This window comes from Sinohyriopsis cumingii, chromosome 10 (genome assembly GCF_028554795.1).
Source record: "Sinohyriopsis cumingii isolate HCF-2022 chromosome 10, ASM2855479v2, whole genome shotgun sequence".
NCBI lineage: Eukaryota > Metazoa > Mollusca > Bivalvia > Unionida > Unionidae > Sinohyriopsis > Sinohyriopsis cumingii.
The window spans coordinates 110,335,743-110,348,442 of record NC_142970.1 but is presented as its reverse complement, the minus strand read 5'-3'; the positions used below and the strand labels follow the sequence as shown (position 1 = coordinate 110,348,442).

At 36.3% G+C, this 12,700-nt stretch overlaps 1 pseudogene; it reads left to right on the top strand.

Moving 5' to 3' along the window:
* Positions 1 to 7,715: 7,715 nt before the first annotated feature.
* On the top strand, positions 7,716 to 12,158 carry LOC149791016 (uncharacterized; annotated as a pseudogene).
* Positions 12,159 to 12,700: the final 542 nt, after the last annotated feature.

Here is a 12,700-nt window from a genome sequence, read left to right as displayed (position 1 = left end):
GTGTCACAGATAAAATGCTGCTCTGGGACACACCCATCTCTTGCTGGTGCAAATCTGACAGCGTAGAGCCCACTCGTACCTTGAATTCTCTGTTTGAGAGGAAGTTGGATATGAAAGAGGGCAGACGGCCTTTTAGACCTAGATCGTGCAGGTCTTTTAGTATCCCGTACTTCCATGTTGTGTCATAGGCCTTTTCTAAATCAAAGAAAACCGCTACTAAATGTTCTTTCTTGATAAATGCATCGCGAATGAATGTTTCTAGTCTAACCAGATGATCGTTGGTGCTCCGTCCATAACGAAAGCCACTTTGGAAAGGAGATATTAAATTGTTAGTTTCCAGGTACCATACAAGCCGAGAATTGATCATTCGTTCCATTGTTTTGCACATGCAGCTTGTGAGTGCAATAGGTCGATAGTTGGTAGGATCTTCACTATCTTTACCGGGTTTGGGAACTGGTATTACTGTTGCTTCTTTCCATATTTTAGGTAGGTTACCAGTAATCCATAAATCATTGAAGAGTTTTAAAAGAGATGTTAAAGATGATTCTGGAAGATGTTTTAAAAACTGGTAATGTATTTTGTCAGGCCCAGCGGAAGTATCATGGGCCTTGTCTAAAGCCTCCATAAGTTCTGATAGTGAAAACAGCTGGTTGTAGCTTTCCGAGTTGTTGCATGTGAATTTTAAACGTGACTTTTCTTTTTGAGTTTTCAATTTTTGGAAGGCTTCGGAATAATTAGATGATGACGAATTTTTAGAGAATGTATCAGCAAGAACATTTGCTATGTCACGTTTTGAGCTAAGATTGTTATTGTTCACTTTTAGATGTCGGAAAGAATTGTGTTTTCTCTTTCCGTTTATTTTTCGGATCGTGTCCCAAACTTTCTTAATTGAGGAACGAGAGTTTAAAGAGGAAACATATTTCATCCATGATGCTCGTTTACTTTCTTTGATTGTGCGGCGAGCTTTGGCCCGGAGAATACGATATTTACTTAAATTCTCGGGCGTCGGATGATTGTTAAATTTTTTCAAGGCTTCTCGGCGTTGCCGTATGGCTTCCTTACATTCCTTAGTGAGCCAAGGTTTTAGGGTTCTTTTACAGTTTGCTGAGGACTTGGGGATAGATTCTTCTGCAATGTCGGTTAAAATAGATGTAAAATGCTGAATGGGGTCGTTAACATTGAAAACTGTATCCTCATTCAGCCTGGTTTTACAGAGTGTTTCGAATTTGGCCCAGTCGGCCTTCTTTAAATTCCATTGTGGAATTACTTCATCAATTGTAGAGTTATGATTTACAAGGGAGATTGGGAAGTGATCGCTGCTGTGAAGGTCATCAGCGACCTTCCATTCATAGTCCAAAAGCAGCGAAGGAGAACAAATTGTCAAATCGATGCATGTGTATGTACCCGTGCCTGGGTGTAAATATGTAGGTGTTTTGGTATTATATAGACACAGATCGTGTCTAGAAATAAAGTCTTCAACTTTGTGACCTCTGTCACTTACATGATTCGATCCCCATAAAATGTTATGGGCATTAAAATCCCCGAGTAAAACAAAGGGTGCGGGAAGCTGTTGAACAAGATTATCGAGTTCGTTTGGTACTAGGTTAGTGTTTGGTGGTAAATAAATAGAGCAAAATGTAATCACTCGATGTAGAGTGACGCTTACAGCAATGGCTTGTAAATTGGTGTTTAAAGTAATGAAACTATGAGGAGCTCTGTTGTTCACAATAACAGAAACTCCTCCTGATGCCCTGTCAACATTTGGAGAGCAGGTGTTAAACAGGGAGTAGTTTTTAAATGTGATATTGTCTGTATCTTTCAAGAAGGTTTCTTGAAGGCATAGTACCGCAGGATCATGTTCGTTTAAAAGCAGGAGAATATCATTGTAATTTGCTTTAAGTCCTCGACAATTCCATTGTATGATAGTGTTTTACATTATAAATTTAAATTAAAGATTGTGGAGCTAGCTTAGACCTTTCGCAGACGGAATTTGTTTGGTTATTTCTCTGGAGGAAGTACGGGGGTGAATTTTTTGTTGTTAGGTCTGGAGCTACCTTGAGCGCATAGAGCAGATTCTTCTGCATCCATGCTCTCAATGTCTCCAAACCTGTAATATAGTTTGATGGGGTCATTTGACCCCTTTTGTTGTCTGTTTCCGTGAGATTTTTTACTTTTTGGTGATTTCGGTGGTTGGGTATTATTAAATATAGTCTGAGTAGATGCCGTGTTTTTCTGAGCTTGGTAATGGGGTGTGTTTGAATTTGGTGTTGAATCGGGTGCTTCTGTTTGTGTTTGAGTGTCCTTCGTTGTTTTAGGATTGTTCTTCACTACAGTGGAGAAGGATGGGCCAGGATGGGCTGTTTTCGCCTGTACAAGTGTTCTGGCTTCTGGATAGGGAATATTATTTGTGTACTTTACCCTCTGAATTTTCTTCTCCTGTTTCCAGGTATCGCAATCCATGGAATTTGCGTGGTGCTCTTTTCCACAGTTGACACAATGTGGAGTTGCTCTACAGTCAGCTTCCTGATGAGAATTTTCTTCGTATCGGCCATATAGTTGGATTTTAGAGCAGCGGTCTTCGTGATGGCCGTATTTTTGACACTTATAACATCGAAGGGGGTTGAGAATGTAGATCTCAACCTTTACTTGCAAGAAACCAACTTTGACCACTTTGGCTACTGTTGGCTTGTTGAAGGTGAGAACAATGGTGTTGTTGTATTGTAGGTTGTTATTACGTTTAATACGTATTCTGCGTACTGCAGTGACACCTTCATTTTTCATTCCTTCAGTGATATCAGCGTCGGTGACTCCAGCCAAGTCACGACAGCGAATCACGCCTTTGGACGTATTCAGTGTGGTGTGAGCGAATGAGGTCACTGGAATATCGAAGAAAGTTTTTATTTTCCTGATATTGTCTGTCTGACCTCGTCGTTCACATTCCACAAGAAGGCAGCCCGATTTCATTTTTTGACGCTTTTTGGTGTTCCAATCAGACCTGTAATTGTTTTCTCGATTACAAACGGAGAGAGTGAGGTAAGCGTTTCGTGGCATCTTTTGACTGTATGACCATGAAGCGTTGAAATGACTCCACACTACATGGCTCGTCGTCCGAGTCAGATAAAGGTTTCGTTCTCTTGTTTTGATTTTTTTAATTATCCATGATGGCTAGATTAAAAATTCAGCACCCGTGCTCCCCGCCCACCAAGGAGCCCAACAAGGGGACACTTTCCAAGTGCCAGGGATACACAGATGCCATACTCAGTTGATAAAATTACCTTTAATTGACCTTGAAGTCGCCAATTTCTAAGGTCGGTAAAATTACCTCCCGATTGACCCGTTAAGCCACCGCCTTCTAGGAAGTCTTCTAAGACTTGGAAAAGGGAAAGATAAAGGAATAGAATATAGGGGCAACGGTGGTATCAAGAGAGATACAAGGAGAAAGATAAAAAAGGTGAGAAAGTTAATAAAGACTTCCTAGGGCTCGGCGTGACCAGCCGATTTGTCGGAACCGGGCCCATCCCGACCACCCGTCTAAGAGAAGTAGAGGCCAAAGTAGTGTATTGCATCGGAAAGCCTCTGCTCAACTACCAGGATCCTTTCCTCCCCCGACACGGGACGCAACCCACGGCAAACAGGTTGCCTCTACTTAGTCGCCTTTTACGACACGTAGCGAGGCACGTCGGGCCAATTCTACTACCCCGGACCCGCAGGGGGCTTGTTCATGCAGGTGGTAATCTTGTTGATTCAGACAAGTAACAGAGACATCTTAAAAATACCATTGTTGATGAATGGTTATGCTAACCACAAATACTAAGCCAATATTACAATTAACCACTAGTGCGATATCACTCAGCAATTTCAGACCCAATGTGGACTTTTGAGTAAAAAGCTGCAGTTATTATTGATCGTGACACTGTGGTATTTGTTTTTAATAGTTATGACTGGGTTCAAGTCTTCATAACCCCATTTTCTTTCAAGAATAATAAATGGGTTTTCTCTACATTTCAGTCCATTTAAGAAATGACTGAATAAAGAAAGATAAAAACGAAAAACTGCCAACACTGTGATGTCGAGTTTTCGGATAGACACTTCAGACGTCATAATTGCAGATATGTTTAGTGTGACTCAGGTGTGGAAGTGGAGCAAGGAGCAAGGATCTGTTGAAATTAATACACAGGGCACAAGATTTACCTTGCAAGACATTAGCGGTTCCTCTGTCAAAGAATAACAAAGAGGAGGATAGATCGATGTATTTTGAACCAGTGCAGAGTCAAGGCATCTGTTCCTCAGACAGTGAGTGACAATAGCATGGATGAAGCAGATTTGGATGATACTAAGTCGGACTGTGAAACAGAATTTGTTTACTGAAAAAAACATGGAAATGATTATATTTGATTGATTTTAAAAGCACTTTTTAAGTGGCAGTCCTGTTTTTTTTATACCTGATAAAGCCTTTTCATATATTTCAATTCTAATAAAATCTGTGTTGTACTTATACTCAAATTCATCAGATTTCATGAAAGCTTTGTATCAGGACTTTCCAGTAACCATTTATTTAATGAACAGATGTGTCTTTCAGCAAAGATAATTTTAAGAAAAATGTTGTTTGCACAAAATGTATGACTATGAGGACTGCATTGATGTTACTGAAGGTCCTGGGGATCAATTAACTTCTTTCAAAACATATTATTTTCATTAGAGGATAGCATCTCGGATTTGGTATATAAAAGAAGCAGTGAAATGTACCTAATAATGTTTTGATGCAAGTTTACGATGGGAAACTTCGGCAGAAATTTTCAAGTTGTATATGATTTATTTTTATTACAAGAGAACGTAGACATACATTAATGTTAAATGTTGACTGGTTCCAGCCATTCAAACATACAAGCTATTCTGTTGGAGCTTTATAGCTACGAATATTGAATTTACCTAGAGAAGAAAGGTTTAAGCAGGAAAATATCATTTTAGTTGGCTTAATACCAGACATGAAATCTGAGCCTCCAACAAACACTTTTATATAACCATTTGTAGAGTTAAAAGTTGCTTGGAATGGTTTTCATGTGAGAAGTTACCAATCTCCGAGCGCCAGTTCTTGTCAGGTTAGCATTGTTATGTGTTGGTTGTGATAAACCAGCAATTAGAAAATTATGTGGTTTTTAGACCATTCTGCCACAATGCGGTCGAACAAATGTACTAAGGCAATTTTAGGTGGGGTTGAGTAGATAAAATATGGTGGTTTTAATTTATCGGCGTGGAACTTGAGAAATAACTCATTACATTGAACATTTGTGCAAAAAAGGTCACGAAAGCAAAGACCAAAGGTTCCAGAGAAGAGTCGGAAAGGAAATATGCCTTACGTTACTGTTCTCTTTGAATTACAATAGTTTGATCCAGTTAGAATGACCATTCTTGACGCTATGCATAACCTTGTCCTAAAAAGTGCTAAACACGTCTTAAAAATTTGGAATGCTACAAAAACGCCACGTGATGAAAATTTAGGGATGATACAAGAGAAAATTGAGCCGATTCATTGCCCCTCTGCTGTTGGAAAACTTCCACAAAAATTTTCATCAGTTTTGGTAATTTTACTGCAGACCGGTGGGAAAACTGGCCTATACTTTTCTCAATGTTTCCTCTAAATGAAGTGTTGAAATCAGAGAATCCAGAATTCTGGCGAGCATTTGATCCTGCATGCAAGAATTTATTCACAAGAACAATGAAAAAGTCAAATGTCCAGTTTGCTCAGACACTGTTGTCGCTTTGTGAGAGATTTGAAAGACTTACTTTCAAATTTCTAACATATACTTTCATTCCTTCTTATGGTCCTCGAAATGTAGTCATGTGTCAAGGTCCTCACAAGTATATGAATACACGTGTGTGTGTGTGTGTGTGTGTAATACAAGTATAACAAAAAGAAGCAAAATAAATATATTTGTACATGAAACTTAAGTGGGTAGGTCGTGGGGGGGGGGCACAGGGTGAAATCAAGGAAATGCAGTTGGCAGGAAATTTGTTGTAAATATAAAAGTGGTCTAAAATATATCTTACCACGTATTCTACTTATAGAACTTAAAAAGATTGAGATAGAGTGAATGATAAATAAATTGTAAAAAGACCACAAACTGTATTCAGATGTGAAAATATGCTACACAATAATAATAATAATAATAATAATAATAATAATAATAATAATAATTTATTACTATTACTAGTGGTAGAATCTTCAATCATATTTAATAACATTTACAATGGTATAAATAGATTTTATGACATACATACATATCTACATATTAATACTTTACATTACTTATAAGAAGAACATCATTATTATGATGAATATTATTAATAACATTTGCAATGGTATTAATGAATACATACATACATACATACATTACTTAACATTACTTATAACATGATTAGTATGATGAACTTTATTAATAACATTTACAATGGTATCTATGAATACAAACATACATGCATACATACATATATACGTCTGTTATAATTTTACACCATAAGTTATAACATATGGATAATGATATATTTTAATCAAAAAACTTCCTTGTGACCACTGCATTGACAAGTGTTGCAACAATTTACACAACAATTACATTTGCCGCAAGAGCATATATTGCAATTTCCCGCAGAACATTCTTTTAGGCCAGCGGGAAGTTTATCCATTTCGGGGATCCACAATGCCTCAAGAATTTTTCTTCTTAAACAGACTTGACGATTTTCGCAACTTCTATCATGTTTTCATCTGTTGTTGTCTTCATCATGCTTTTCCTGTAAGGTAGGAGACAAGCATAACCTTTTCTCCCATCTCTGGCACATCTCCCAATCTTTTGCCAATAGCTCAGAATGCTCTTTGGGCATCCCCAAAGAATAACGATATCTACATCGCTGATTTGGATCCCCATTCCGAATACTACCGTAGCAACGAGACAGCGAATTATGCTTTCGGGTCTTCGAAATTCCTTGATAATTCTGTCCTGTGTCTCTTTATCCGTGGAAGAATGATACATTTCAATCAAACGTGTCTTTGCTGATTTTTCGCCTCTGTATACTTGGTCTCCCATTTCTTCAACCAGCCAGGACCAAACATTAAATAAAGCACTGTTCTGAAATAATGATAATAATAATATAATAATAATAACGATCCTTTTCATATGAAATATTCCCCCGCACTGCTGGTATCAGACCATGTACATCCGACTCACTTCCCCATCTCCTGTTTTGACTATAAATATAAACTTTCTCCTTCATATTTTAATCCCTCGTGAAACAAGCCGAACACACACACACACACACATTGTCATTGTTGTGTATTTGATCAGAGCCGTGGTATCTCAGTTGTTAGAGGGTCAGACTCGTAATTCAAGGGTAGCTAATTCAATATAGCAGACCAGCACGGGTCGACTGCCTCAGTGTGTCATTGTGAAAGACATTTCGCTCCCTCAGCATGAAAAAGTTATTGATGTTTTATCTAGGTTGCTAATTACTGAAATATATAACAGAATATAAATTTATGATTCCGTTTTTTTTAATTAAATTATATCAAGATCGTTTGCAAATTATGCAATAACTTACATTGTTAACATAAACGAATTGTTCTATTCATACAAAATTGCAATCCTTGTCAAAGTTGTGTGTTTCCTGATAACATATCTGAAGAAAATACCATCGAGTATGGACGTTCATCACCTCTGGCTAATATGGAATCCGACTCAGATGGATCCAAACCAAGCTCAATAGAAACAGCTGAAGAGTCAGACCTTGAATCTGAAGGCTCTCAAGAGGAACAGGCTTCAGGCTCTCAAGAAAGTACTCAGAAACGTGACAGAATATTGCAAATAGAAGATACACAATCCACCGCGCAAACCACAGGTATGTCTTTTTCTGGAAATATAATACTGTGGAAAGTGTTTTGGAGTTATTCGTTTATTGGGTGTACGTATTTATCATTTCATATGATTAAAATTTTTGTGACAAATTATAAAATAACATAGTTCACGAATTAAGAGATCAATGCATCAGTTATGTATGGTATTGCCAGGTAAAATAAAACAATCGTTAAAATGTTTCAACTTGTTTTGGCAGCTATTTCTTTCATACTGACTATAACTCATTGTACAGTGAATCACAGACATATTAAACACAACATTTAATTAGTTTCTTAAATTTCACACCATAAATAGGCTATACTATTTGCTGGGACAATGTTGGTCGACAGTTAAAGGCAAGGCATCATACTAGGAACCATGGCAAATAGTACAAGATTTGGGCCTTAGCATATATAGCAAAGAACGGAGTGAACACCATAATGTACAAGGAGGCATCTGATGTGAGAAGAGCTGTAGATCTGCCAATGTCCACTTATTTTCCTTCTCGAGAGGAGATACAAGCGACCAGGGATAGAATGGAAACTGTGGTGTCTCGAATCCTGACTGAAAATGTCCCATGCCTCTATCCACTGGCGGACCTTGTTTGTCGTCATATTGATCACAAACATTGGTCCGAATCAAGGCCGAAAAGTGAAGTAGTATGTACTTACCTGATATTTATACTAAATGTCATTCTCCTAGCACGATAATAACAATAATCTCATTCAAACGATGCACTGTTCATTTGTATTGATGTATGTTAAACATTGTTATGCTAGTGCCTACCATTTGTCCATGTTTTGGATTAAAAGTTTACATGAAGCAGTATAAACAAATGTACTTTTACGATCTGAGGAGATATGTGTGCACTCAGTTTTAGATTTGCAATTGTTTTTCTTTTCTTACTCTGATATGCTGAAAGTAAGAGTGTGCGTATTTATTTTGTGGCAAAAATACAATAATAGCAAGTGGAGAAAATTATTTTTGTCTCAAACGCTTTAACTGCATACTCTGTTATAAAGGCTTGGTATAAGTACAGTAATAAAACTGTGTTCCATTTCACAGTTTAATATTGGTGTGATCCCAGAAAATCCTTCAGCAACCGCAGGCATCATACTAGGAACCATGGCAACAAGTACATGATTTGGGCCTTAGCATATATAGCAATGCATGCATGATTATGTTCCAAGAAGAGATGATAATCATGTGTATCTCATAGTGTGCTAGGGGGATGGCCTGTCTTGTGAAAGACACATAGATGCTCAAAATGCAATATCCAATGCTGGGAATCCTGTACAAAGATTGGAGGGCTTGGTTCCATCACCTGGAGAATTTCTCAAAAGAATGCTACTGCTTCAGGTAAAATAATACACATCTGTAGCTTGTTTTGTACAGCTTTATGATGGAGATTCTATTGTCTCAAAATTATCCGTATTCTATTTTTTTGCACAAGTGATAAACATCAGTACCAATGTGCTTCACTTAGTCAAAATCAGTATCAATGTACATCATTGTTAAACTAATAACACACACACACACACTATATATATATATATATATATATATATATATATATATATATATATATATATATATATATATATATAATTCTCTATCAACTAGGACACAATGGACATGCTATTTGATGGGAAGCGTGCAGCTGACAAGGGAACGTTGTTTCATTTAAAAAATGTTTTTAAACATCGTTCCGTTTCGAAACACGTGGGATCCTGTTTCAATTACGCTAGTGAGTTCCTCAACTTCGTGACAGATGGGTATTTAGTGCTGGCAGCGAGGCAGGTTATAGGGTTGGACAATCTTCACGATGACATGGATGACTTGGGTAATGAGGACAAAACATCATATCTTAAATAAATATGCAAGAAAGTGGTGGACATATTTTGGGAACCAATTCCAGAATGTTTGGATCAGACCACATCTCAAGAGACTGGGCGAGATAGTTACCAATACTGCATATGCAAACGGGGTAAGTATATTTTGTTTGAGCTAGTGAACTAACATTTTGGATCTTAAGATAAAACTTAAATCGATTTAAAATTAGAGACATTAAATGACCAACTGTTTTATGCTCGTTCAATATTTTCTTGAGTTGGGTTTATGGTCAAATACGAAGATATATTATTTCCAGATCTGGGAGAAGATGAACCGATGATACAATGCCTGAATAGATCCTGCCCTACATGCTCGTTTTTCCATCTATGTTGTTTTAACCTAGAGGAAGACAATCTGCCAGATGAGTGGGTGTGCGGTGACACATGCTGGAAAACTGTAGAGGAGAAGATTTATTGTGTGTGTCAGTCGGTCAAAGAAGAACCAATGGTCGAATGTTCTAATCAGCAATGTGACCATCAGTGGTTTCATGTTTCATGCAAAGGGATTAAAGAGCTTCCCGATAGTGTTAATAACATAATGTATCTCTTCATTAATGTTCATCTCATGGAACTTTATCAACAGAAAGGATATGGCATTATCTAAAATCGTACCCCAACTATTACTTTATAATAATGGTCATATTGACGTACTTAGAATTTTTTTCATATTCTCATTTGTATGTAAGATACATGTGTTTTCATTTCCAGATGAAGAATTGATTTGTTCTGAAAACTGAAAAAGATATCAAGAAGGACATCTAAGAAAGGGAAGAGCAGAAAAGACTATGTAAGTGAAAAGGCTGTCGACCGTAAATTCGAGTATACAAAGACAATTCTCATCAGAGGAATGGAAGATAAAGTAAGAAGAGATGCTGTCACACAAAATGATGGCCCATCAATGGTGTCATTTTGGAAGCAAGACATGGTCAAATTCCACAACAATAACCACAGAAAATACTTTATCCTGGGGCACAATCTAATTCGAAGTAAGCCATGTTATATTTGTTTCAGAGCATTAATGTATTTATATGCCAATTAGGTCAAGCTAACTCAATCTAACATCTATGAAGGAACAACCTACATTGAAGCCTTTTATTACTATAATTATTCTATATTAGTTCATTATCCCAGCGACTATAAAGAACAAAATGGTTATCCATGATAAAACACATCACAAGAAAAATCTACTAAATGCTTACTTGTTCATAAAGTAATTTAAAAAAAAAATTCCTGCGTTATATTTTTGGGGGTCCTTTTTTGCGGTACTTAGTGTTTGCTTTAGGGTTACTGTACAAAAAATATTAAAAAGTCATGTCAAAATAAATTATAAAAGTTACGACAAGTGTTTAATTGGATGCTACAAAAGTTCCACAGTAAAGATTCTATTGGTTCATTTATTTAAAAACAAGTCACCTATATTTAATATAATTTTGGAACATCAAGGAAGTGACAGCTGAATACTCATTAGGACTATATCAGAATCATCAGATGCATATATCAAATATTCTGAAGAAAATAGTTTTAATTTAGTGTGATCATTCTGCGGTAGTATATAACATCTTTATTTCATTTGTGGGTCAGTAACAGTAAATTTGTATAAGAATTAGTTAAACAATGAGGAAACAGTCCTCAGTAACAAAGCAAATTAAATACTTGCAGATTTATCTGGGTGTGTATCAGAGAGAATGCAGCAAGACTTGATGTGGAACAGAACAGTTAATCTTCGAGGAGGTGCAAGAAACAATGATGAGGTTGACCTAGTCAATGAATGTTTGAACAAGGAGTTCAACGGTAAATCATTCGATAACGGAATTATTAATAATCGTTTTAAATTGGAAGAATTGTGTTTTAAAAATATATGAAGTCTTAGTATATGCAGCATTTTGTAATTTGTGGAAATACTACTTGAACATGATGTTCTTGGTGTCTAATATATTATGTGTTCATTAATTTGAAAACTACCACATAATGTTAATTTTGGAGCTTAAAATATTAATGCTGACATTTAATTATCTTTATAGAAAGCTTACGATCGGCCGGTCATCAGCTTTGTGATGCCACTTTGGACAGGCATAGCAAGTTTGCTGGTGGGGTTGGCCATTCTCTAGATAAAATATACTCTACAACAGTCTCCGAATTGGAAAGTTTCCAGACAGGAAAATCAAAGTTTTCACGAAGAAAGGATATTGAAACTTTTGTCAGTGTACTGACGAACGAGGAACTCTTAAGAGAAATCCCTGGAAGATATCACAGAGCTTATCAGAATTTCCGCTCATTAGCAAGAATAAAGAACCCAGACATATACAGCTCGCACATAAACAAATTATCACGCAAATTTGACAAAAGAAGCAAAATTATCGCTAACTCACATGTCAATTTATAATGTATGTATGTATGTATTCATAAATACCATTGTAAATTTTATTAATAAAGTTCATCATACTAATCATGTTATAAGTAATGTTACTTGTTAACATGTATGTATGTATGTATATATGTATGTATGCATGTATGTATGTATTAATAAAGTTCATCATTCTAATCATGTTATAAGTAACGATTTGTTGCGCGAGGGATTAAAGTACGAAGGAGAAAGTTTATATTTGCAGTCAAAACAGGAAATGGGGAAGTGAGTCGGATGTACATGGTCTGATAACAGCAGTGCGGGGGAATATTTCATATGAAAAGGATCGTTATTATTATTATTATTATTATTATTTTATTTCAGAACATACAGTGCTGTATTTAATGTTTGGTCCTGGTTGGTGAAAGATTGATTGATTGATTTATTTATTTTTAACGGCGCATCAGCACTTTTAGGCTATTTAGCGCCAAACAAAGTGTTATTTCTATAATCTTTTAAAACTTATAAAAGGTCCTATATCGACCAGCGATATAAAAGAACAAATGGTTGAAATTAAAAAA